The sequence below is a fragment of the Rhinolophus sinicus genome, linkage group LG09, assembly GCF_036562045.2.
Source record: "Rhinolophus sinicus isolate RSC01 linkage group LG09, ASM3656204v1, whole genome shotgun sequence".
NCBI classification, from domain to species: domain Eukaryota; kingdom Metazoa; phylum Chordata; class Mammalia; order Chiroptera; family Rhinolophidae; genus Rhinolophus; species Rhinolophus sinicus.
The window spans coordinates 20,678,979-20,703,851 of NC_133758.1; the positions used below are offsets into that span (position 1 = coordinate 20,678,979).

The following is a 24,873-nucleotide window of genomic DNA, read 5'->3' on the forward strand; positions in this document are numbered from 1 at the left end:
TGCCTTAGAAGACTGTTCCCAGGGACACACAGGCTCACACACTTCCGTCCCTTCACCCCCTCTCTGAGTCAGATCAGACCAAACTGGCTTGGTACCAGGCTGGGCTAGGTGGGATGGGCCAGACCCCAGTTCACTCTCTACAAACACTTCCTGGGTTTCCCTGTGGCGCCTCCCCTGTCCAACTCCTGGACCCAGGGCCTTTATCCTGCTTCCGCCTCCCCGCCAGCCCCACAGGCTGCTTGGCAATGATTCCACACACTTGCCACCTTGTTTCAGGGCACACTGGCCCCTCAGCCCTTCCCAGCCTGAGCTGGGCTTGTCCATCGTACTGGGCGGGGGCTCAGGGCTGAGCACACTAGCATGTGCCGGGTATGCCCCTCTGAGTGGCCCCATGACCAAATACAAGGTCTCTCCTAGGTGTGTCACTTGCACAGAATGACTTCTGTTCTTCATTCTGTTTAGCAAGTACTTTGCTGAGGGCTTCGGGAGGCTTACAATCAGGTCCTTTCCTTTGAGGGGGATGGCAGGACGCGTAGCAGTAGTCACTATTTAATTCAGTGTTTATCAAGCACCTACTGTATCTGGATTGGGGGTGGAGGGAACAGGAAAAGGCTGGGCAGAGTCTGGCTTGCAGGCGGGGCGGCTGAGTCTCTTTCTGACCTCTCCTCGGCCAGGCAGGGCGGGCGAGCCTGGCACCAGGCATGTGCGCAGAGAAGACAAATTAAGTCTGAGTCATTGCCCAGTAGCTAGAGCCGTCCTGGTTGCTGGAATGCACAGTCCTGTTTGTGTCACCAGCTGGGGGTCCTGCTGCCCCCCCCCCCACTTGGCTTTCCTACACCATCGCTAACATTTTGGCTGGGCATGGTGGTACTTCCAATTGGGGGGATCATGCTGGTCTTTGGCCCCTCCTCCAAGTTCCCAGCATCGGACCTGGACTTGCCATCCCGGCTCAGTGATGACCTGTATACTGATTGGCCTGAGTGTTGTGTTTTGCGGTGATTAACTTTTTTTTAGAATTAATAGACTTTTTTTTTTAGGGCAGGTTTAGGTTTATAGAAAAAAAATGAGCATTAAGTACCGAGAGTTCTTAGATACCCCCTTTCCTCCCTCCTCCCCTCAAGTTTCCCCTGTTTATTAATATCTGGTAATTGTGTGGTGGTGGTACATTGGTTACAATTGAAGAACTAATATTGACAAATCATAGTCACCCAGAGTCCATCAGTTACATTAGGGTTCACTCTTGGTGTGGCACACTCTGCGGGCTTGGACAAGTGTGAGATGACATGTACCCCCCATTATAGTGCCATAAAGAGTAGTTTCACGGCCCTAAAACTTCCCTGTGCTGTACCTATTCGTTTGTCCTGTCTCCCCCCTGGGAACCACTGATCTTTTACTGTCTCCATCATCTCGCCTTCTCCAGAATGTCATAGTTGGAATCAGGCAGTATGTAGCCTTTTCAGATTGGCTTCTTTCACTTGTAATATACATTCAAGTTCCCTGCATGTCTTTTCAAGATTGATAGCTCATTTCATATTAGTGCTGAATAATATTCCATTGTCTGGATGTGCCACTGCTTACTTACCCATTCACCTATGGAAGGACACCTTGGTTGTTTCCAATGTTTGGCAATCGTGACTAAAGCTGCTGTAAGCATCCATGTGCAGGTTTCTGTGGGGATGTAAGTTTTGAACTCCTTCGGGCAAATACCTAAGAGTACAATTAGCAGATCCTATGGTAAGAGTATGTTTCACTTTGTTAGGAACTGCCAAGCTGTTTTCCAAAGTGGCTGTACCATTTTGCATTCCCAGGGTGTTGATTTTACTATCAGAGAAAAAGCTGATTTCAACCCACTCAACACAGCTTCCGAAGGAATCTTCTTGTCACCACCAACCCTGTGCTGAGCAACCTGAGCCCGTCCCCTGCACCCCACCCCACCCCACAGCCTCTTCTTGTCAATTGCTGGGCGGCCCCTAGCCCCGCAGCACTTCCCACAGGAGTACAGTCAGCGCTCATTCTGTGTCAGTCCCATGCCAGGCGCTGGGGACTTAGCCGTGATCACAGCATTCAGTGTCTCAGCTCAGGGCGCTGACCAGCCAGGGAAAAGCTGGTCCCTATGACCTCACCTGAAAACACACAGAATGGCAGGTCTTGTGCCAAATGTTTCCCTCCATCTTCTCATTTAATCCTCGCTTCCACCCTGTAAGGTACAAGGTAGGGGCTGTCATTCTGCCCATTTTGCTGGTGAAATTTGAAGCAGAGAGAGGTTAAGTCACTTACCTAAGGACACACAGCTTGTCAATGGCAGGGCCAGTCTGGCTCTAACTCATGAGGCACTGTGGCCTCCTGAGAGCGGTGGGGCCCTGCAGCAGGTCCCTGTCCCCTGAGGGCACTTCTCATGGCCTCTGCTCCTCCCTGTGAGGCCGTCAGGGGGGCAGAGCCAGTCCCTTCAGTACCATGGGGGGGTGGGGGTGCGCATCAAAGAACGGGATCCCAGCCCCACATGTTTGCTGAGGGGCTGCTGTGGGGGCTCAGAGGAAGCAGGACACAGCCTGAAGCTGCCCTCCCACCAATGTGAGGTGCATGTGTGCAGATCCCGGGATGCAGGTTCTGGTTCTGGACTTGTCCTGGGCGGGACTTTGGACGATTCGTTTGCCCGGTCTGTAAAGTGAGGGATCTAGAGGGTTCCTCTATGCAGACATTTTATTTTTCAAACAGCCAAGAGACTCTGAGAAGGATGCCAGTGTTGTGTCACAGGCCGATTGTAAGCGCCGCAGCAACTCCTAGAAGAGAAAGGTTTCAAAAAAGCAGAGTTTTAAAAAAAAAGGAAAAAGAAAAAAGAAAAGATTTTATGAATTTGCATCAGATCTCAAGGCAGCCTCTCCACAAAGGCTGGGGATGAGCGGGTGGTCTTTCTCCAAAGGCCACAGGGGCCAAGGCCACGACTTAGTTTGAGCACGGCCGGTACTTGCCAGCTGGGTGACTCTGAGAAAGTCACTCAGCTTCTCTGTGCCTCTGTCTTCTTGACTATCCACCCTCCCGGAGAGAATTTGTGGGCAGGGACCACACCTTTTCATGTCTGCGTCCCCAGAAAGGAGCAGGACCCTGGGATACAGCAGGTACTCCGTCAGTGAGGGGAATCTGTCCTCCCCCCGTGACAAGTATGTGGGAAAGTACAGATGGTCCCTGACTGAGGATGGTCTGACTTAGGATTTTTTGACTTGACGATGGAGTGAGAGCGATATGCATTCAGGAGAAAGTGTAGTTCACGTTTTGAATTGCGATCATTTCCCGGGCTAGCGATTTGCGGTCTGTCATTCCTCGTGAGGCTGGGCCGTGGCCCTGAGCTGCCCCTCCCACTCAGGCACGGAACCGAGGGTGAGCTGCCCACACGCTGCAGTGCAGTATGAAGTGCATTTGTGACTTAACGATACTTTCGACTCACAATAGGGTTATCAGGTCGTAATCCTACCCTTAAGTCCTTTTGAAGTCACAAAGCATCACACAAATATTAGTTAGTGTTACCTAATAGTAATGCTAATGTTACCATTGCTATTAGGCTGTTAGTCATAGTTTTGATTCACACCTAGACTTCTTATTGCTACTGAAAGCCAGGAGTGACCCGCAGGTGGGGGCATGGGTGTCCCTGGGCTCACATTTGCAGACAGATGTGGGCCTCCCACTGCCCAGTGTGTCCTCTACACTTGGGCGGAGAGAAGAGGGGATGAGGATAGAGAAAGGGAGGGAATGTCAGATTGCATTGTCCAGGTCAGGGCCAGCTCTCTCCCCATGGCAGCAGGCTGGAGCCCGAGCCCTCCTCTCCTTAAAGGCTGCTTGCTTCTCACCGCGGGGAGAACCACGGGCATCTGCCCGCAGAGGTCTAGCCCTTGAGAGCACTGGCTGGTCACAGAGCCAAGGGCTGGGGCGACAGGGCCTAGATGATGCCCTTTGGCCCATGTCCAGCCATTCCTGGGATTCAAGAAGACAAGTTATTAGTCTGGAGCGTTCCTTAATGGTCTGATGAGAGCAAGGCAGCCAGACTGTCAGGTTGGAGAGCCCCCAGGTCAGGGTCTGGAGAGGCACCTGAAATACTTAAGGCTCTTTTCTTGGTTGAGGGGGCGAGAACTCTTACCTTACCTCCCAAAAGTGAGGTAGGGCCCAACACCTGGTAGGATGGGAGGGGCTAGGGGAGTAGCTGTAAGCTGGGAAAGTCGCTAGCTAAGCTCACATTTTCACCTCAAATTGTAATTTTATTTTTGTTTAAGTTGGAAGGGACCTTAGCAACCACTCCCTCCTTTTGCAGAGAAGAATGAGGCTTCGAGAAGCGAAGAGGCTTATCCAGAGCTTGCGTTGGGCTCCTCCTGTCTCCTAAGCCTGGATTAACCCCCACCTCCTGCCTTTTTATTTTTATTTTTTACTTGTAACACTATTTTTTAAGGTTTCAAGCACATTCCAAGAAAAAAAATCAGGACACTGAAAAAAATGATCCACGCTATTTATTCACTCTCACTCGGGGAAGCTGTTAGCTCTAATGACCTTTCCAAATTAATAAAATCTGTAAATGCTCAATTGTTTGTCGCACACATTGAGTTACACCTCTAAATGACTGGAGGGAAATGCACGTCCGCCTAGAATATTTACCTGCAGGGCTACGCAGCCAGTAGATGCACTGTGTCCCCGGGTCAGGGAAGCTGTGGTCAGATTCCCTGAGAAAGGAGGCAGGACCCATCCACCTTCCCAGAGCCTTGAGAAGCAACCCACCGTGTGCTCAGCCCTGAGCCAGGGCCTGTGACAGCCAAAAACTTTAGTGACAGTTCCTGTTCAGGGGTCCTGCCAGGGATTTCTTGGGAGAGGTGACATTTTCAGACAGGAACATAGGATAGTACCTAAGCAAGTGCTTCGTTGCAGGCTACGCCATTCGGAGACGGCAGCAGTGGGGGGTTTCTGGAAGGTTTGGTAGAGGAGAGGGGACTGATGGAGGTCCACGAGAAAGAGAATTAGGTCAGGAAAGGGCTGTCTAGGCAGGGAGCCCGGGGTGAGCAGAGGGTATGGAAGAGAGTGTCATTGGAGCCCTCGTGCCTGAGGGAGGAGGCAGGCAGGGGACACGGTGCAAGGGACAGTTTGAGCGGAAGGAGGCCAACGTCCAGAGGGCGAGGGTGGAGGTGGGCATCAGAGAATCCTGTATCTCAGTCCTCGGACACGTCCTTCGGACTGGAATACACATACTCCACGCTTACGGGCCATGGCTGTCCCTGGCCTTGACTCACACGGTCCAGTTTGTCCTTGAGCCCTGGTGACAGTCTCCCCGTCTGAGAGTGTGAATGGCACAGGCCACTTCCAAGATGAAACTGGACAAAAGTCTTATGGAGAAAACGCTGTGTGTTGTGCTATTACCGCAGGGCCCTTTTTAAAAACTGTGGTAAAATATACATAACATAAAATGCATCGTGTTAACTATTTGAAAGTGTACAGTCAGTGGCATTAAGGACGGTCACATTGCTGCCCCGTCTTCACCACCATCCGTCCGTCTCTAGAATGTTTCCATCTTCCCAGACTGAAACTCTGTACTGTTAAAACACGAACTCCCCATTCTCCACTCCCACCAGCTCTTGCTAATCTCTATTCTACTTTCTTTCTCTCTCTGTGTGGCTACTTAGGAACTTTCTATAAGTGGAATCGTACAATGTTTGTCTTCTTGTGAATGACTGGCTTATTTCACATAGCCTTCGAGATTCATCCATGTGGTAGCACGTGTCAGAATTTCTTTCCTTTTTAAGGGTAAATACGGTTTCATTCTATGCATATACCACATTCAGTTTATCCATTCGTCCCTCAGTGGACACTTGGGTTGCTTCCATCTCTTGCTTATTGTCAATAATGCTGCTATGACCATGGGCGTGTAAGTCCCTTGCGGGAGGATTTTGAGCCTTTAAAAAAAAAAATGCTTCCGGCTTTCAAATGATCAGGTCCGATCGGCTGGTCGTCACTGTTATCACTGCACGAGAAGCAGATTGCCAGCTGGCCATTTCCCACGTGTTAAGGCTCTTGTGCTGGGAGCAGAGGTCTTCATTACCCTCTGCCAGGGACACAGATTGCGGGCTGGACTCTGGCGCGCGGGGCTTTTGCCCACACCACGCTAAGCTGCTTCCGTCCACATGCTAGCCAGTGTCCAGGCCTCGTTCCCTTCACCTCTTATCCTGAAACACATCATTCCTGTTGAATTTGTCCCTCGCTAAGGTAGCAAGTGCTTTGTGCTCTTGCTGACGGAGTTCTGTCTCCCACCTTCTAAAACATGTTTAGCCATGCTTGTAAAAGCCAAGGGAAATCACTCCCGCACTCCTCTCCCTCCTTGGCCTCCCTTATCCACCCCCCCTCAAAAAAAGAAGAACTAAAGGACATTCTGTCTTGAAGCATCACTACCTCTGGGCATTAATTGCCTCTACAGATCCCTAACTCACTTAAAACACATTAAAGTGGTGACACACTCAGGCAGAAAGCAGGCAAATTCACAGTTCAGCTTGGCATTGTCATTAACTCAAGTCTTGGGTGTCACCTCCCTCCCGCACTGAACGCCCTGCCTGCCCCGCAGTCAACCTCCGCAATGCATTCTCTGGCCTTTGTTGGTGTGTGTCAGCTCTTGAACATTATTTAAATGTAGTTTGGGGCCCATGCATGCAATTACCATTGTGTTATTATTCAGAACCAGATTGTTAAGATTCAGGCAGCTGTACAAGGAGATGCCCTGTGCTGTGAGGTCCAATTTAGGAGGGCCTTCCGAGCTGGCGGGCAGGGTTGCTAGGCAACCCCATGCTACAGAAGAGGAGGCCTCACTCCAGAGTGGGAAGAAGCCCAGCGCCTTCAGGGAATTGGAGGCAGTGGTCAATCTGAGACTGGCATGGCTACGGGAAGGGGGAGGGAGGCGGCGTGGACCGAGCCCACGGCTGGGAGGGGTGGGATCCTGTGGGGAGCCGGGGGAGCCCACCCAACTAGCACACAGTGTTCCTGGGAGGGGAGCGTGCTCCTGGGCGTGAGAATGCAGAGAAGGTGCAGAAGCCCGAGGTCGGCCAGGAAACTACCGAAGGATGCCCAGAGCAGATGCTAATATGCTTCTCCGTCCCTTTCTTCTCTTTGCAGGAAATGAGCAGGTTTGCAGAGACACTGTCCGCCTGAAATTTAAGACGAAGGCGTCGTTGCTTGTGAGTATGAATTTTGCTTTTTTAGGTCTGTGGTTTGACCGTATTCCTGGGGAGTGGGCAGGTTTCCCTGTTTGGGGAAGGGAGCATGACCTGGATGGAATCGGCTTTCGGTTCTTCTGGAGGTGTCTCTGGCTGAGTGGGGCTGGACCCAGGACTGCGAAGCTTGGAGGTGAAGCCTCATGGTTTAAACCCCAGCTCTGCCCTCTGAGTGGAGAGTGAGCCCACTGGCTCACGAAAGAGATTCCTCCCTTGCGGTTGACTGGCATGCCCGGGAGCAGGACTCCTCTGGGGATAAGGAAGCTGTGCATTTTCTTCACTCTGGAGCCACAAACAGTTGGTACAAGTCTAAGTTTGCTGTGAGGTTGGCCCTGTTTAGAACAGTAAATCCTCATCTAGGCCATTCACCAGTGGGTTAAAGTGAGCGCAATCGTGTGACCTAATCCATTCCCTAACCTGAGAGGATTATGAATCACGGAGTAGCTGGCAGTATTGGGAGGGCCTGAGAAACACGAGAGAAGCAGCAGGCCGAGGCCCTGTTATGGGCGAGCTTCAGGTCGGTGTGGGGAGAGGAGACATCTGCACGTGAGGCGGTTCAGGAACTTTGTGATGGGCGGACGGTCCTGCTCTGCCCTCACGGCACAGGCAGAAGCGCTGGTTCAGGGAGCAGCAGGGAGGGAAGACTTCCTGGGGAAAGAGACGTGTACTGGGCTGGTGGAGGGGGAAGGAACAGGCAGAGGTGCCAGGAGGGGAGCATCCCATGGTCTGCGTGGAGGGAGTCACAGGCATGGGTCTGAGGGGCATGGGGGCACCACGGGTGAGGCTGGGCAAGGCCCGGCGTGAAGGGCTCAGCATGGCTTCGTGAATGGTCCATGTGCAAAGAATCAGGATGGAATAAAGTATCCCTCATCTATGTACATCAAATTAAGTTTGGGCCAGTGTGCCTGTGATTCACTGTGTGAAAATGGCCGCATGAGGTTTTCAGCAAATCCAAGGTTGTATCTGATATTAATATATACACTGGACAGATTGCAGGAAATTTGCATTGAGGATCCTCCCTATAGCTCAGACACACACATGCACACACAGCCTTCACCAGACAGCTGCAGCCGAGGGCCACCAGACACCCATGAGATCAATGATGGGACACACCCTGAGCTCCAGGTAGACAGGTACCAGGACGGTGCTCCTAACATCCACTTACACGTCCCTGGAGCTGCCTCTCCCTCAGGGAGCTCTAGGCCCTATGCCCAGGTTGAGGGGCAGCTGGGGCTTATTTATTTAACAAAGGTTCACTAGTTATTTGCTCCAAGCAAGCAGGGACGCTAGCTGGTTCTACATCTCACGCACAACAACCAGTATTTACATAGCGTTACCAGTTTGCCGCGTGCTTGACTCATTGCCTCATATATGTTTCACAGAGGCTCCGTTGGGTCTTGCCATTTTGCAGAGGAGGAAACTGAGGCTCAGAGGTAGTGAAAGCTTTTGTTCAAATTCGCTCAGCAAATAAGTGGTAGAGCTGACATTCACGCTGACTTTCTGAGGCATGTAACTGGCTATCTGATTATGGGGCAGGCTGTCTGGGTCTGCACCTGCTTCCTGCTCGTTCCTCCTGGGGAAGAAGAGTACTTACGCGTTCCCACAGGGGTCTGGTCAGGGAACTCAGTTGTGGAGGGCCAGCGTTTTGCTGTGCTGGTGTTCAGGGATGTATGGTGTGAGCCAGCTGGGCTTTGGCCAAGTGGGAAGGTGGGTGTGATCCTCAAAAAGGAAGGCTCAGGTGTGCTTCTACCTCCAGGGACAACCCTCTGGAAAGACAGGGGGGCTCCACTTGGAGACACTGGTGACTGATTTCGGTGGGATTCCCTAGAAGCAGAGCCCGAGGCAAGGATTGAGCTGCATTGGGTGTATCAAGGGAGAACTTCTAGGGGAAACTTGGAAGGGAGAGAGAGGAGAGCAGAATACGGAAGGAGTAGCTGAGGAAGGATGTGCCAGGGCAAGTTCCTCTCTGGCTTGCTCCGAGTAAAATGCGCTGCAGTCATGTCTGGCGTGGAGGCAAGGGGCAGGTCTCACGTCTCCCCTCATTCGTCATCGGCACCCAGAATGGTGCTGCCAGGGCAACTTCCAAGTCATGGCCTTGACGGAGAGCAGGGGTCTGAGAACACCACCCATGAAAACAGCTGGGGAGTGGGTGCCCCAGCCGGTAAAGGGGAACTGAGTGGGGCGTCAGTTGCTTTTACCACTGTGCCCATGGGCATCCCTGTTTGGAAGCTAGCCACATGTAGTTTTCACCTGACTGTGCAGTAATTTTCTCCTCATAACTTTGTATTTTAAGAGTATATATATAAATATAGAAATCAATAGTGTCAAAGTCTGTTTTCACTGAAACACCGGTATGCTTTTGTTAATGGTAATTTTATTCTTAATACGAAATATAGCCCCATGGCTCTACATACAAAAGTACCAAGAGGTATACTGTGAAAAGTCTCGTTCCCACCTCTGTCCCCAAGCAGCCTGGCTCTCCTCATGGTGACAACCAATATTACCAGGGTTTGGGGTTACTTTCCAATGATTGTCTAGGCACACCCATAATGGTGTGGTTTAAATTTCAAAGGTTTGGTGAATCTGACACAGTGCAGTCAAATACCGCCTTCTTGGTCCTCAAGAGTTAGCAGTTGGGACTTTTCCAAAGGGAGTGAGCTGAAATGTGCCTTTTCTTTGGAGAAAGAATAATTCCCCAGGTCAGCTCTCAGGGGAATGTTCAAAATGCATACGAACTTTACAAACATTTCCAAACTCCTTAGAATTCCTACATAAACAATTGATATAAGAATCACACATTATTATTATTTCCTCACTAAAGCAAATCACATATAAAGAGTTGGGGATGCTGTATCACAGCCCTTGAAATTTCCAAACATTTAAAATAATTGAAAATTTCACTCCATTCACTCTTTAATGCAAATGGTTACAAGCTCACTGCATTTATCATCTACTGTCATTTGCATATTGTTCAATGACTTCCAGAAAGGTGTACTGTTCCCAAAGTTTGTTTAGATTGACTGCAGTATCAGCACCTTGTGAATTTTCACAGTGGTTTCCTTTTATGAAGTGACTGGACTATAATTTGGAGGAGCTTTCTCATCGCAGACGCGGGGCCCTGATGGAACAGGCTCCTTTGTTGGGGAGCTCCGCTCCCTGCCGTAGGACATGTTGAAAGAGCGGCTGGGTCATCTGTCAGCAGTTACACAGGAAATCTACCCTACGTGACAGGCAGGTTTAGAAAGCTTCTAAGATCCTGTCATAGCTGAGCGTCTAGTCGGTGCAGTTTCGTTCTCATTATTGCCCTTATAGGCCATTTGCCTCACTTGAAATCCAGGCTATCAGGCTCACCTTGTGTGCGCACCTTCCGAATTTTGGTTTCTCAGGTTTTGTCTAACGCCTGTAAATGTCCGCGGAGAACTTACTTTGTAATCTCACAGGCCTGGCGTGTATGCTTTTCTCTTGCAAACGAGCTCCCTCCTTCCAGTTCTCCTTCATGTTGACATGCTCTCTCCGGTTGCAAGAAAATCCTCTAACTTGGGCATGACCTGTTCACGCCCCAAGATGTTGGTGGCACCCCCACAAGGCAATGAAAAAAAAAATCTCATTTCCGTCCAAGAAATAGAATCATTATCTTGATTGAAATAATATCTTTCCTCAACCTGCAACCAGATAAAGCATCAAATTGGTGGCGTTTCCTTATCACTGCACAGAGTCTGCAGGACACAGAATAATGGCCTGTCAGCTGCCTCTGGTGGGGCAGTTTCTGTAAGGCACAACCCACAGCTCTTGGCCTGGTTTGGATTACACACAGTCTGGTGCAACGTAAAATAATTCCATTGATGACAAATATTTTTATATTAAAAGGGGACGGTAGTGTAGAGCCTAGAGCAGCATAAGCAATAAATGCAACTACTGCTATTATTATGATGGTGATTGTTTTTAATTAGACAACATCTAACATATATGGGCAATTGCAGGAATGACTCAAAGCTATAGATGTGTATGCACTTTCAAGAGGTGAATGTTCTGGAACTCGGGCCCCACTAGGCCTGAGCTTCCCAGGACTGCAGAGGAAGGGGGTGACCAGGCTTGAGAAGGTGGACCAGATCCTAGTTTGGGGTGGAAAACAGGACAGCCAGGGGCCAGCATACTAACGTCTCTGGGAAGGAAACAGAAAGAGCTGTGAGCCAGCCGGGAGGCAGAGTCTGGATTCCATCTCAGACCCAACTTGCTACCATGTAGCTTTTGGCTCTCCGGCTTCTGTCTCCTCAGTGTTCACAGAGCGTAACCTGGGGGTGTCGGGAGAAGGAGGTGAGGCAATGTTTGTGCAAAGTGCAGGATACTGGCTGGGCCCTCAATCCTCCCTGTCCCCTATCCACTGTGAGGGGAGGCTCTGCTACATTCCAGGCATTTTTGAGTGTTTACTGTGACAGACAAGTCCTAACCATTTTACTGTATTAATTCACTTAATCTTCACAACAATCCCACGCATTACAAACTTGTATTATCTGCCTTTCACAGGCAAGAAGGAACAGAGAGGTTAAGTAACTTGCAGCCAGGAAGTGATGGAGCTGGGATTTGAAGCCAAGCAGTCTGGTTGGAGCTCTTGAAAATTCAAAATAGACTGCATCGAGACTAAATAACATGGTTCAAACACGTTGGGCGTTCCCCAGGCTTTAAGCTACAATTCTGCGATAGGAAGAAATAATAACATCTTCGTAATGTTTCAGGATGCGTAGAGGTCGTTCCTGCGTAGAGCTGGGAGGTTGAATGATGTGCTAGCCAAGGTTCCTAACCTTGGGTACCCAGAGATCCTCTCTTCCCGTAGCGTCCTGCAAAGCGGTCCCCAGCTGTCTGCACACTGTACAGCACCAAGGGATGCAGGACTCATCTTCATTTACTTGGCCCCTAGCTGTCCTATCCCCCATCTTCCTGCAGAATCCTCCCAGGCCCTTGGGGTTGTGCTATCTGCTAAGACATCCCCAGAGAAGCAAACCATCCCCCCACCCCTTGCCCAATCCCTGCTTCACTCCTCTCTTTCCCCAGACACAACATAAGTGAAATGAAAGCCCATATCTTCAGAATCGTGTTTTCAAGAGGAGTCCTGGCCTGTCAGGGAGCGTGCTTGATTGCCATGGTAATCACCAGCCAAATGGAGTGATTTTATAGTACATTTCCATCAGAAATATGAACAGGTGTGCAGGGAAATCAACATTTATCAACAAGCTAGGTGTTGGGAGATTAATAGTGAATTTAGGATTACTCAAGGAAACAAAAGGAAGAAAGAAAAGAAGAAATACCTTTGCTTGCAGGCAAGGTCCTTCCAGCCTTACCTCTGATCCCTCCTGCCGCCTCCCCCCACCTCCCTCCCTGGCCTCTGAGCTTTTCACTCACTGTACTCCTTGCCCATCCTTCTCCTCTCTCCTTTCCAGTGTTTACCCATCTGTCAAATCCCACCTCCTCCAGGAAGCCCTCTTTGGTCCACTCAGCCCCCAGGAATTTCTGCCTCCCCTGATCCCTTGCAGCCCTCACACTGGGCCTTGTGTCCCCCACTCCCCACCTAGCTGGAACCCCCCCTCCCCCCCCCGAGGGACATGCATTCATTGACTTTGCCACCTGGGCCCCCAAGCACAGAACCTGCTTAGGCAGCTCTTCCCATCTGGGTGCCCTGCTCTCACCCATGGCCCTCAAGGACGATGAGCCTCCACTGAGCTAAGAACCTCACTGTTTTCCTCAGGACCCAATTAAAAATGCCACCATGACACCTCTGGGTGACTCTGGAGCTCAGAGCATGGAAAGCTGGGTTTGTTTGTTCGAGCTCCAGAAGCAGCATTCGTTGGCACTGTGGTATTCCCTCCAGAGGTGAAAGCAGCCATGGGGATCCAAGGAAACATGCAAAGCGGTTTTGATTTCTAAGCCTCAGGGTGCCTGACTCATCACCCACTTCACCCCCTTCTGAATCGGTTCTGGCTCTCGATATGGGAAACCACACTCCTGGGACCGGGAGGGGCGTTCCCTCTCAGCTGAAGCCCACCCTGGGCTCCCTGTGGATGGGTGGGGGTTCTAGTGCAGGGCAGGGCCGAGGAAGAGGCAGGCTGGCCTGCTGGGCCCTGACCCCATGGGCCACCGCTTTGTCCTGGTCCTGCCAGTGTCTCTGACACAGCAAGTCAGGGTCTCTCTGTCGCTGTGTGAGTGGGAGGCCAGAAGGACTTGTCAGCCGCCTCTCACGAAAGGCCCTTCCTCTTCACTTTCAAGTACCGTAGGACAATGCATCAGAGAAGTGGCCGGACCGCTCTGAGGACGCGAGAGGCATTAGCTAATATTTTGATTTTAATAGAATGAATAATAGCCCGAGTAGCTCTCGGAACTCATTTTGAAGAATGTATTCTGCCACATGTTCCTCTAGTTGAATTGGCTCCTAAAGAGTTGATAACAAAAGGTTTAAACCAAAAAAAAAAAGGCATTCCTGCACCAACTTTTCTCACTTTTAATTTCCTTCTTGAAATGCTTCTCAGTTAACAGGAACTTAAAAAAAAACAGTAACTTGAAAAATATGAAAAGATGAAATACAGTCAGAACAGGAAGCAGTGAGCCTCAGAAGGAGACCTGAAGTGGCAGCCCTTGCTTTTGTTCTGCAGCGTGAATGGCTTCGCGGTGGGTCCCCTCACTGAGCTTGGTAATATATGGCCTCACTGGGCAGACAAATACCAAATCCGTTTATGGGGGAGGCCACGGCCCCCCTCCACAGGTGTCTGCATGAGGCAGGGCTCTGGCGGGAAACATGGCAACTCACAGTGGGAGATGTGAACGGAGTTGAGTCCAAAGGCCAGTGCAGGGTGTAGGGCACCCATAGGACCAGTGCGATATCCCCCAACCCTGTGAGCGGCTATACCCCTGGGGCTTAAGGGGCAAGGAGAGGAGATACTGAAAGCAGAGACAGTGAGGGTGCGGTGGCAGAGGTCACCCTCCCGGGCTGTGACCTGAGGAACCTCTGAAGACAGGAAGAGGGGGCGTGAGGCACCAGCCCTCCCTCTCTCCTTCCCTCCTGTCCCGTCCCCCCATTGCATCCCCCCGCATTGCTGAGCTGACAGGATGGAGGGCAGAGGGCAAGGCTCGGCCTCCTGGGCACCAAGCCGAGTGGAGATGGTGGAGAATGGGCTGGAGGGACCAATGGAGACCATGGCACATACCTCTTTCCCAAATGACACCTATAGACCTGGGCAGACCTGGTATCAGGGCCCATTTCAGGGCCTCCGAGAAAGTCCCCAACCCAAAGAAACACCTCCCCCCGACACACACCCTATTCTCCAGGGATCACAGTTCTCGTTAATGAAACAATACTGTCACAAAGGAGAGATGGGATCATAGTGAATCCATACTGAAATGCCACATCAGATCCCTCCCCAGGAGAAGGCGCTGAAGACAGGGACTGGAGCAGCTCGAGCCAGGTGCCAAGGGAGCCTAGGAGTGGGCCTCCAAAGGGAGTGCAAGCTGAAGGGACAGGACGGTGAGCGTGAGACATCTGTGGGTCAAGGCTGAGAACACAAGAGCCCTGAGCGCAGCCCGATGGAGGCTCGCTGGGGGACAGTTTGCTTTTCCCGGGCTCACTGTCCTGCTGGAGGCCCCCCGTGGCTCTTGGAAATACAGGCAGCTCTCAGCTCTGCATCCTCCCCCTACAGGGGTTTGTGATGATGAAAAACAGCCCCAGGGAAGTGATAGCTCCCGTGGATCCAGCTATTTCTATGGCCTGGCCTGAGTTAAGCACTTGCCAGCATAATCTGCTTTAATTGTCCGCCAGCTCATGAGGTGGGTACCAGAGATGAATGCCACTTGCCCAAGGCCACACTGAACCCTGATGGCTTGATGTCAGAACTGCCCTCTGACCTGGCGCCTGCCAAGGGAGATGAGACTGCACCTGCTGAGAAAGGAACATCATTCATGTGTTGGCATTTACGTTTAAAATTGTTTTCTTTGGAAATAATTTCAAGTGACAGAAAAACCACAAAAATAAAAACAATACAAAGAATAGCCTTATCGCCTAGATTCATCTGTTAAATTTTTACCCCATTTCCTTTGTCATTTGTGCTATCATTTACACACACACACACACACACACACACACACACACACACACACACTTTGAACCATTTGAGCGTGTTACCCCTGAAGAGCTCAGTACATGTTTCCTAAGGACAGGCATAGTCTCTGACATAATTATAGTACGGCTGATCAATAAATGTAACATTAACACACACTTTGATCGAATTTACCAGTCTGCCATTTGTATTCCAGTTTTGTCAGTTAACCGCATAATGTTCTTGATAACGGGTCCCCCTCCAATAATGGATCCTGTCTAGGGTTGGATGATGGTTGCGTTTAGTTGCTATGTCTCTTTGGTGTCCTTTAATCTGGAACGTTTTCCTAGCTTTTCGTTGTCTTTTATGACTTGGCCATTTTGAAGAGTACAATGTCCCCTTCTTGTTTTTAATAAAATGTTCCTCATTTTGGGTTTGTCTGAGCTTCTCTGGTCATTAGCTTCAGGGGATCCATTCTTGGCCAGAATCCTGCGTAGGCAATGCCGGCTGGAGGCACTCGCTGCATTGGTCCTCATGGGTGATGTTAATTTTGATCTCCCAGTCAGGGCGTTGTCTGATTTCTCCACAACTGTCTTTTCTATCTCTGAACTAGTAAGTAGTCTGTGGGGAAACACCTTAAAACTATGCAAGTACTCTGCTCTTTGTGGATTTCCCCCTGGATGTGGCATCCGTTGATGACTGTGGTAAACAGCATGGTTGCAAAATGATGCTTTTCCTGCTCCAGCCCTGCCTCTGTATTTACCAATCAACGCTTGGCATTCCCCGGTAGCAGGAGAACATATTTATACTGCAAACGGTATACGTGGTCTATTGTAAGCAGTAACGTGTATTCATTTGTATAATACCAGTATGGACCGATGCATTCCTGTGTTTTCCAAGAGTTTATTATCTCTCACTGTACTCAATTATTTTATTGTTTAAATTGTCCCAGGTTTGACCCCTGGGAGCCCCTATAAGCTGACGCCCATGATATATTGATAGACCACCATCCCTGTCTTGGGGGCACTTTCTTACTTTCTGGCAAAGCAAGAGGTTCCAGGCTTATTGTGTACCTGGCCCGCACCAGGCCTGCAAGCCGTCTTTTCTCAGACGGCCCGCTTCCTCTTAGTGGGGCCTGGTATTAGAGACCAAGCTCTGGGCTCTGGGTGTGCTCATTGGTGTGGGGTGTCTTTGCTTCTTGGCCCTTTCAGGTGACAGAATTAGAAACTACATGCATGTATATACACACGCACATAAACGTGCTTATACGAGAACGCTTACGTATTCACATGTTAGAAATCGCAAGTCCATACCGACACCTCCAATTCCAGTCCACCTTCACAGGGTGTTTCTTATCTCCCCCCTATTCCGTATTCCTGTGTCCTTCTTCCACGGTGAAAACCCATACGCCCAAAGCCATTGATGCATTCGCTCATGTACTGCATCCTGTATTACACTTAAAATAGTGTCAGAATTGCTTCACCTATACCACTGCAGTCAACAGACCTTCTCCCCCTCACCCCTAACCCACCTGCTGTGTTCATAAATAATTTGGATTAGTCCCCCCTCCCTATCTCCCTTCCTTCCTTCCTTCCTTCCTTCCTTCCTTCCTTCCTTCCTTCCTTCCTTCCTTCCTTCCTTCTCCATTCTTCTCATGCCCTTGAGTGTGGCTATAGTATTTATTTGAAATACAATTAGGTTCACTTTTTTTAGTTTGCTTTCAGTTTCAGGGATTTCCCACCCCCTCCCCCATTCTTATTGATTTAATTGTATTTTTTAATAGGTAGAATATTTAAAAATATACGTGCTTTCAAACGTCAAAATGATCCGAAAAGGCATACTAAGAGATGTGTCAGTCTCTCCTGTATTTCTTATGCCCCACCCCACCTTGTAGGTAACCAACTAAATTGTTTTATGCTTATACTTCTACTGCTTTTTGTAAAGGTAAGCACATTGATTATGTTTTGAAATTTTTCCTTCTTTTCACACAAAAGATAGCATGTCATCCATGCTTATTTTGTACTTTGCCTTATGCATGCACTATCTTCTGGAAAATACTCCATATTAGTTCAGTGTCTTCCTCATTCTTTTTTACAGTTGCATAGTACTCCATGTGTGTGCATACCATAGTTTCTCCAACCACTCTCCTATGTGGGGCCATTTAGGTGGTTTCCCGTATTTTGCGATTACAAATGATGCTGCAATGCTCTACCAGTGTTTCCTGTGCTTGGAAATGTATCTTCAGGGTAAATTGCTAGGAATGGGACTACTGGGTTGAAGATGAATGTGTATGTAGTTTTGTTAGGTATTGCCAGGTACCCCTCTATGCGGTTGTACCACTTTGCATTCTGACCTGTTTCCTTGCAATCTTGCCAATGGAAGGTACTGTCAAGTTTTGGAATTTTGCCAGTCTCCTAGGTATGACATGCTATCTCAGTGTAGTTTTAATTTGCATTTCTCTTATTAGGAGTGAAGCTGAACATTTTTTTTCATATGTTTAGGGATAATTTTTATAGTCCTCGTGTGAGTTGTCCATTCTTTGGCCTATTTTTCTATTGCCTACTTTCGATTGGGTTTTTGGTTTTTTGTCTCTCAATTCTTAAGAGCTGTTTTAAATACAAGTGACATTAATCTTTTATCTATGGTATATGGGGTAAATACTTTCTCCCAGTTTATCATTTACCTTTCACTACTTATGGTATTTGCCATAATTTTTTTATATACAATGTCTGACAATTTTTTTATATACGAGGTCTGACAATTTTTATATACGAGGTCTGCGAGTTGTTGCAATGATGTCGCTAACCTTTTTTGATGTCAGAGGGATTATTCATTATGAATTTGTACTCACTGGACAAACAGTTAACCAGGTTTACTATTTGGAAGTGCTGAAAATGCTGCGTGGCAAAGTTAGATGACCTGAACTTTTCACCAACAATTCATGGCTTTTGCATCACGACAATGCACCAGTTCACACAGTGCTGTCTGTGAGGGAGTTTTTAGCCAGTAAACAAATAGTTGTATTAGAATCCTCCCTACTCACCTGCTCTGGCCCCCAATGACTTCTTTCTTTACCCAAAGATAAAGGAAATCAGGATATCAAGGGTAATACAACAGCTCTGATGGCCATTCCAGAAAAAGAGTCCCCAAATTGCTTTGAATGGTGGACTAGGTGCTGGCATTGGTGCATAGCTTCCCAAGGGGAGTGCTTTGAAGGTGACCATAGGGATGTATCCTCAGTATTGAGGTGTGTAGCACTTTTTCTAGGATGAGTTTGCAAACTTAATTGTCATGCCTCTTATATAGTCAAATTCATCAGTCTTTTATTTTATTGCCTCTTGATTTTCAGTTAGAAAGCCTTTTCTTACACACAGGTCATAAAAGAATTTGCCCATGTGGAGATATCATTTTTAATGGTAATATTTTACTGAAAACATAGACCATCATTTTTATATAGATTCTGAAAGATGAGTTGGCGTTCCGGGGCAAAAGGGGCCGAGGACAGAAGAGTGCAGAGGGGGTGCGGTTGGAGGTGTGAAAGCCCTGAACCCTGCTGTTTTCAGGATGGGGACCCAGGAAACATTGTCTCTGCCCTGCAGAGATGGACACTCATGCCAGGAATCAAATCTGGCCCCCATGACACAATCCAGTGACAGGACCCACCAGGGAGGCCTGTGGGACCGTCAGAGGAGGGGCAGGTCCATCGGGCTAGGCAGAGGGACATCGGTGCAGGCCTGGGGTTCGAGGGGGGCAAATGAGACACATAGGGCAAATTGAAGGAGGCCTCACTCTCGGTGGTGCAGGTGCAGCGCTGGCGCGTGGGAGTGAAGGCCTCCTTACAGTTTGCACCCCGGGTGCCTCACTTGCCTCCCCCTGGTCCTGGTCCTTCTTTGGGGAGAAGCAGGAATAGAGCCAGGGCTTGAGGAAAGGAGGAAGGTAAGTGGGTAGGGTGAGGGGGAAGTATTGTGGGCCCAGGACTGAATGTGGTAGCAGAAGCACATTGTGTCCATCCGGGGACTGGCCAAGTCGGGGGGTGACGTGGTGTTGGGAAGGTGGGGTTGGGAGGAGTCTGGATTCCATCCTGGAGGTGGTAGGAAACCGCTGCAGGAACGGCAGAAATTCGGTTACATCTCGGGCAATGGGGATGAAAACAGCCTCTTCCCAGAGCTGATATCAAGATTAAATATGATAATCATCGTGAATATTTTCAGTTGGCATAAGGCCTGGCATGGAGTGAAAGCTCAATAAACATTAGTTTCCTGTCCTTTGAGGGGATTTGCTGATTTTCTTAGTCAGGTTTCAGATCTAATGCCCTTGACACAGTGGGACTGTTCAAATCATGATGTAGGAGTAGAAATTTGTAACGAACAAATCTTGAAGTAAATCACTGTTCACTCACCTTGGGAAGAGGAAGGAGGCGTCGTTGCAGGACTGTAAGAAAATTGGAGCTGGAAATCAGCTTCAAGGTGTCCATTTTACAGAAATGGAAACTGAGGCCCCGGAAGGGGCTCTCCGCACGTTAATGGTGAGTTCATGCTAGTGCTCCCACTCATCCTCTTAAGAGAGATGTGTGCGCTCACTCCCGCCCAGCACTCTGCCTCCCCCCCACGAGCCCTAGAAAGCACAGTGCTATGTGCCTCTGCCAGAGGGCTTCCCCGCAGCCTCACGGAATGTTTCCTCCCTGAGCCAGGCTGAACCGGAAGGAGAAAAAGTGAAAAACTAGAAGGAGGCAGAAGATAGAACAGGGAGAGAGGAGCAAACCCCACGGCCCTCTCCACCCCCAGGCCACATCCTTGAGTGAGCGGCCGCCAAAGGACCCCAGGCCTGTCATTTCCCTCCTCTTCCCAGCATCAGCAGCGGGCCCAGTGCAGGCCATTCCCCATGGCTCTGTGTCACATCAGTCAAGTGTGTGGGAAAAATAATAAGTCTGCTGCCATGTGGCTGGAGCTCATCCTTCAGAGCGCACTTATCTGCTTCCGCCCCGGGCTCCGCTGATTGAGGCCAGGAGGTTGGCTCACTCTCCCAGACTATATTTGTGGAGGGAGGCCATGCAGACGCCGGCTCCCCACTCCCACCTCTCGCTCCCTTCAGTCCTAACGCTCTTGCTGGGTAAACGAAATGATGCTGGAGCGGAGTCCCCAGGGCCCTGCCAGCCCTTCCTCCACCATAGCCTGCTCTGTCGGGCCTGTGGAAGAGGGCACCCCGATGATCGCATCATGAAATAAATGTAAGGTGGGGGAGCCCCCACCGCAGACTCATCTTCCCAGCAGGGAACTGCTTAAAATCCGTCTTGAAAGTTTCTTCGGCTTCTGTCCCTGGCTGAAAGCCTGTCTGTCGCTTTGTGGCCACATCTTCTCAGATGCCTTTCTCAGCGCCAATCAGAATGAACTTCTCCCTCTGCCTGCAGCCTGCACAGGTAGCTTTCCGTTTCTTGGGCAGGCCTTCCCGGCCTGTTTTTCATCACAGGTCGTGGTGAGCAAGACTGTCTGTCCCTCTCAGTATGAACTACCTGAGAGCCAGGGCTACTTCTCATTCAGCTTTGAGTCCCCGCAATGCTGAGCACAGAGCATCCGTGATGACTAAATTGCTGAAAGGCAAGTAGAAAGACTCCATTCTGCAGAGACAGGAAGGATTAAGCCTGAACACTTAGCCCGCTGGACACTTAACCTGCTTGAACCTCTATGTCCTCATCCCTTAAACGCGATGACCACATCTGCCTTGCAGGGCCGTCGCACCAGATAAAGTAAGCAGCATGCCTAGCATAGAGCCTGGTACCCAGTGGGCACACGTCTGTGCTTTCATGGTCACGCTGGTGCCAGTGTCGGGGTGATGGATACAGCATGCCTAGCATCTTTCCCATCATGGGAACAGTGGGCTTCCCAACTGTACAGATGCTGAGGTCAGCTTCCAGAATTTGGTGGTGGATGATTTCTGGGAAATTCCTCACAGAGGGAGGGGCCTGGCCTAGCCGGGGGTGTGAGAGCTGGGAGGAAGAGGGGAATTCGCAGAGGGCTGGGTTTCTGATCTGCAGTAGCTCCTGATGTCACACTCATTGGTCTCCAGGAGTGGGTGGGGAGCCAAAGAAGGCCTGGTAACTCCTTTTGGGGAAACTAGGTGTCTGCCGGCCTGAGGAAGAAGTCAGGAGACCTGTTTGTCTTGCCTTAAGAGCCAGGCCTGGGAGCACTGTAGGCCAGGGGTCCTCAGGCACTGGCAGGGCCAGGGGAAGGCAAGTGACATGCCACACTGTTTTCCTGTGGCCAAGGGAACCTCTGGGGTCAGGCCCAATAGGGTTCTAACGCCCTGCTCCCAGGTGGGCAGTTGGCAAGTGCCTGTAGAGTGTGGGCTGTGTGCAGAGCCAGCCCATTCCCTGTGGGATCAGAAGAGAAGGGTTCCTGCCCTGATGGGCGGGGGGGCCTATCTCCCAGTGGAAAAGCCTCCCCTTCCCACGACATGCGTGGGGAGCAGCCACAGCAGAGCTCTATAGCCACATCCAAGGGAGTCTTCTGTCATCGTCATCTGTCTGTGCAGAAAGGCTGGGCACGGAGGGTGGGGTGAGCCCTGGGAGGGGCACCTGAGGAGCCAGGATGTGAAGGATTCCACAGATGGGCGGGAGGCTCTCCCAAGTACTCTGCTGAGGTGTTAAGGGCCTTTTTGTCCTCCTGGCCACCCCTGAATGTCTCAGGGCCAGCCCCATCCCCCCAATCCAACAGCCAAGTCCTGCGAATGGAACATATCTGAACATGCCCATGGCTGGTTTGGTGTGCTGTCATGGGAGACTGTTTCCCTTTGTTCCTGAGCCTCTCTGTCTCCCACCACCCCGACTGTTCTCCAGGTGAGGCACCTCGGGACGACCCAGCTCTCATGTCAGCCTGCTCATCCTTCTCTGGGGAGAATGCCAGGCCCACCGAGAGCTGTGGAGAATGGGGTCCTGTCCTGGGTACCTAATGGGCCCCGGTGCCCCCTGCAGAACAGGAGGGCAGGAGGTTAGTTAGCCAGGGTGCCAGGCAGTTGTTTGGGCACAGACCTGGCAAAGGCAGGGCCTCGCTGGGGGTACAATGCAGGGCAATTAGGCAGCAAGGAACCCCTTCACCCCGCGTGCAAGAGGTGAGAGCACCCTTGCTGGCTGACCTGAGCTTTCGCAGGCTTTGCTGGAGGAAGGTTGCTTTGGGGATGAGCGCGGTTCAAATGGGACTTTCAATGAATAAATAAGAGAATGACATTTTCATTGCATTTCTGACAAGGCAAATGAAGGGTGGGGGAGTGAATGGAGTCAGGGGAACACAGAGTCCTTTCCTCCACTCTCCCTCGTAAAAGGGAGGACAATTTATTGTCCAAAATGGGACACTTTTGAGAGTGAAAGTACGCATTATTATAAGGGAAAATAGGTGTAAAATGGGACTTTTCTGGCAAACAGGAGACTTCAGGAGCCAATCTAATTGGTTATATTTTCTCCTTCCCATTTTTCCCATAATAAAAAAGAAAAAAGGCTTCACACCCCTGTCCAGGTAATTAATGAATTGTGCAGCCCTTAGGACATCACGTCACCTTTCCTACCCGCGGCTCCCTCATCCATAAATCCCATCCATTCATTCCTCAGATATTAGTTTGTGCCTTCCGTGTGTGGGGGCAGTGTGCCAGGTGCGGGAAGTTCAGAAGTGACCCTGACAGGTCTTGGGCGTCAGTCCGGCTGCTCTCAGACTGCTGGGGTCCCTGCCCCTTCAGAGACACAGCCCCATAAAGCCTGCAGTCTAGGTGGGGAAGCTGAAACAAACAGTGAAGGAACAGCAGGGTAAGGCTCAACAAACTATAATGGAACAGCAGGGTAAGGCTCTCTCTGAAACATGTTGAGAGGACCAGATCATGGCAAGGAAAGGAGACTGGGAAGTGGGAAGCATGTGCCCATTTTTTGGAAGAGGACCCTCAGACTCAAAGAAATGGAATTATGTGCTCAGAAGCACGGAGCTGGGAGGTGGGAGAGTTGAGATTGAAACCCAAATCTGCCTGACTATCAAATGGAGTCAGTGCTCTTTCCTCACACGTCACCTTTCTATTATCTAACTTTTGCTTGTGTCCCCTACTGATTCCCCTTGCAGCCATCTGGCCAGCAGACCCTGTGACACAGACAGACCCCCACAGAGACAGGGCAACAACCCTGGGCCGGTTGTAACCCTCACCCAGGGCTGTGGGGGTGGGGGTGGGGCAGTCTTAGCTCAGCCACTTCCCTTCCGTGCTCTCAGATTCCCCAGCTGGGAAGTGGACCCAATAAAACTGCTGTTTCTAATCTTCCAGTGTGGAGAGGGTGTGATAAACATTCTGAAGCTGCTCAGAGAAGGGAAAGGTATAAGAAGCCACTTTTACGCTTGATGCAGAAGACACAAGACCAATAAGTACCATTCTTTATGCAGCTTCCATGAAAATATTCACTAGAAAACTGTCCCAGACAGAGAAAATGATTTGTCTGAGGGTTCATAGGACCGATAAGTAGACCTCAGGACTTCTCTCTCTTTAATCTAATGCCCTTCCTCTAAAATACTGCCACCCCCACCCTCATTTCTTTGTAAGCACTTAACAGTTCGTTTTCATATTTAAAAAAATCATTAATGAGATTGAGCCATTTAATTTTAGTGGACCTTTATCCTTCATGTTTTTCCTTATTGATTTACAGGAGCTCTTTACATATGATAGATTTAAAACTCTGTCTGTTACATATAATGTAAATACTTTCTCCCAGTCTGTTGACTTTTAAAAAAAATTTTATTGGGGAACAGTGTGTTTTTCCAGGGCCCATCAGCTCCAAGTCATTGTCCTTTCATCTAGTTGTGGAGGGTGCAGCTCAGCTCCAAGTCCAGTCGCCGTTTTCAATCTTAGTTGCAGGGGGCGCAGCCCGCCATCCCATGTGGGAATCGAACCTGCAACCTTGTTGTTGAGAGCTCGCGCTTAACCCTGTTGTTCAGAGCTCATGCTCTAACCAACTGAGCCATCTGTCCCCACCACTCCCCACCCATCTGTTGACTCTTAATGTGGATTAATGTGGTACTTTTGTCATATGAAAGTTTTACTCTTTTAATCAAGTCCATCACTGTTTTCCTTCATGGCTCATGGGTTAGTGTCATGTTTGGGAAAACTTGCATATTGGCCACGTACTTGTCAGAAACAAATCTGCCCGAGCTGCAGGTTCTGAATGCTCTGGTGCAGAGATCCCAGGAGGTTGTCTTGCAGTAAGCAAACATTTTCCGGAGGCCTTTTTGCAGGGAGCCCCTGGACAGGAGGCCCAAGACAGCTGTTGACCAACCCAGCCGTCACCCGGGGTTCCTCACACAGCATCCCACGCTCTGTGCCGGGCTCTGCCCTCTGCTCCCACAGGTGGAGGCCAGCTGGGAAGCTCAGTGACGCGAACGCTGACCGTTGCAGCCTCAGATTGTGTCCTGGTCACCAAGGCCAAATCCAGTTCTGAGGACTTCTTTTTCCTCCCCTCTCTCGACCCCACATTCTGAAAGGGATCTGAAAATCTCCCAAAACTGTTGTATGTGGGTGGGCACCTTTATCTGACTATTGCTGCTTTTGTG

General features: G+C 49.9%; 1 protein-coding gene across 3 annotated transcripts in view; it reads left to right on the plus strand.

Moving 5' to 3' along the window:
- The window catches only part of ZBTB7C (zinc finger and BTB domain containing 7C), a 325,652-nt gene that overhangs the window by 178,983 nt on the left and 121,796 nt on the right, over positions 1–24,873 (plus strand). For all 3 annotated transcript variants that reach the window (XM_074340004.1, XM_019721283.2, XM_074340005.1), the window contains one exon: positions 7,132–7,193. The gene's annotated coding sequence lies outside the window, so the exon portion shown is untranslated. The remainder of the gene's footprint in view (positions 1–7,131; positions 7,194–24,873) is intronic.